This window comes from Penaeus japonicus, unplaced genomic scaffold, assembly GCF_977035675.1.
Source record: "Penaeus japonicus unplaced genomic scaffold, GWHDUDI00000001_assembly GWHDUDI00000035, whole genome shotgun sequence".
Taxonomy (NCBI): Eukaryota; Metazoa; Arthropoda; class Malacostraca; order Decapoda; family Penaeidae; genus Penaeus; species Penaeus japonicus.
Window position 1 is genome coordinate 19,351,486 of NW_028234437.1, and position 2,500 is coordinate 19,353,985.

Sequence of the window (2,500 nt, forward strand, 5' to 3'; positions counted from 1 at the left end):
ACAATACTAATAAATAATGATAACGGTTATCACAGATTGCTGATCAGAGATTGCATTGACGTCACCCAGTTCCCTTTATTTGATACGTCGGTTCTTCTCATTTCTTAAGTGCCGGAAGGACATCAATCTCTATCTCTTTCTCTCTTAGTGAATGGATTCTCAAAATGCAATATTTACTGGGGCTTTTTTTCCCACAATTTTACTCTGTGTCTAATGTCTCTTAGCTTAGGTCATATCATTACGGTGTGAAGCTTTTTGGATTTTGGTTTGAAGCATTTTTTGTGCTGTTAATGTTTTGCCTTAGATAGTTCTTTGGTTCAATGTCTTTTATTTTTATATTCATGCACAATTTCGCATGACAGACAGTAGTTAACGTATGTCGTTTCGTTCCTCTTTTTTCACCATCCTTCCGTCATACTTTTGCATTTTGCACATTCTTCAATTCTCATGTTTTTTCTCTCTTTACTTCTCACTTTTTTGAAAAGGGGCCTCGTACCCCTCCCCCCACCCTACCCATCCCCCCAGACATCCCAAGAAGGCTCTCGATATTAATTATTCTTTTTTTTTTAACAATATACTTCCGTTGTTATTTGATTTGTGTGGTTTTTGCTTCCATCATTTGCCGACTTTCTTTTCAATGTCTTTCCTTCCACGTTCTTTACTTTACTCTCTCTCTCTCTCTCTCTCTCTCTCTCTCTCTCTCTCTCTCTCTCTCTCTCTCTCTCTCTCTCTCTCTCTCTCTCTCTCTCTCTCTCTTCTCTCTTTCCCTCCTATTTTCACTCTCTCTCTTGATTTATCTATCTATCTACCTTTCTTTCTTTCACTCTCTCTAACGTCTACTTTTATACATACGCTTCTTTTTCCCCTCCTCTCCCCTCTTAACATATTATTCACACTTGGTGCCAACATGACCACTGCCTTGTATCATCCTCTCCAACCTATTCACAACCTCCTCCTCCACCACCTCCTATTCCTCTTCCTCCATCTCATCATCTTATCCCTCTTCCTTCTCCCTCATTCCCATCCTCCCTCCCTCCCTCCCTCCTTTCCCCCTTCCTTTCCTTCCCTCCACCTTTCGGTCACTGGAAGGACCTATAACAGGACCCGCCGGTTGTCCCGACTCGCTCTCCGTTCCGTAGGTTATCTGCCGAATGCGCTTCCACGTTATTCTTATGGTTTCTCATCATTATTACACACACAAGAGCTTTATAGAATCGGAACCTTTTATCTCCGAACTATAGCACATGCTTTCGGAACATCAGTATTAGATCTTAAACTCTCCCGCCCGCCGTTCGCTCGCCAGGGACTCGCAGGGGGCGAGTGTCCCTACGTTAATCTTCAGCACAGGTAGGATTCTGACGACACTCTTCGCCGGACATTGAAGGGGTGTTAGTCCTGCGTTATTTCTTTTTTTTCTGTTATTTTACTTTTGTATATTTATTTCTCTTTCTCTTTTCCCCGTTCGATGAAGCAAAGCGATCGTCATTAATGTCCCGGTTATGCCTAGCTATACGGGGAAATGATCGGGTATTTGGGTATTTAAGCAAGTCTTGTGTCTCCCGCGCGTCTTCCACGGATCCTGGCAAACACGGCGCCCTTTCCCTACTCTCGCAGCACGGCGTCGGGATCACGTGCCTGCCGGGCCGTGCTTTGTGCCGGCACGACTGTGTGAGAGTAGACGCTGGCAGTATTGTGCAAGGGTAGATGATGGTATGGTTCTATGGATGCAGATGATATCACAACTGTCCAAGGATAAATGATATTGGTATGGCAATATAAGGTTAGATATTGGTATGGCTGAGTGAGAGATCTTATAGCACTTCTCTATAGAGACCTTTTTTCAGTCATTTCACAACAATGACAAACATCATGTCAAGCCCGAGTCTACGAGACGAGCTCTTCCCGTCACGTAAGTAGCACCTTCCTAGCTTCCTTCCTTCGCACCTGGCGCGTCATATTGATGATGTTCACCAAATTCGTGAGATTCAGTCATCCTCTCCGCCTCCCTCCTTCTCCCTCCCTCCTTCCTCTATTGACCTAACTCTCACAACTATGACACTCTTCCTTGCAAGCATGGAGAGAGGATTGGATGCCGGAATCCAATGTTACTCGCTTATCTGCCCTTTGCCCCCTCCCCATCTCAAAATAATCTTCAGTATTTCTAAAGCATCGAAGGTTACCTGAAAAGAGGAAGTTATGATGATAATTGTAATATTGATATTGATACTAATTATAATGATAGTAATTAATAGCAATAGCGATGGTAAGGATAACAATGAAATAGTATTGATAATAATCATGTTGATAATAATAAAAATAATAATAATGATAACAATAATGACGATGATAATAATCATCATAAGAATAATAGTAAATATAACAATGCTCATGATATAAATAATACTGAGAAGAAGAAGAAGACGAAGGAGAAGAATGATAATGATAATTGATAATAAGAATGATTATCAAAATTATGAAAGTAATTGTAATCGTTGTAGTA

General features: G+C 41.4%; 1 protein-coding gene across 34 annotated transcripts in view; it reads left to right on the plus strand.

Annotated features, from left to right (window-relative positions):
* cac (calcium voltage-gated channel subunit cacophony) overlaps positions 1 to 2,500 on the plus strand; it is a 291,025-nt gene that overhangs the window by 182,321 nt on the left and 106,204 nt on the right. The gene's annotated exons all lie outside the window — the stretch shown is intronic.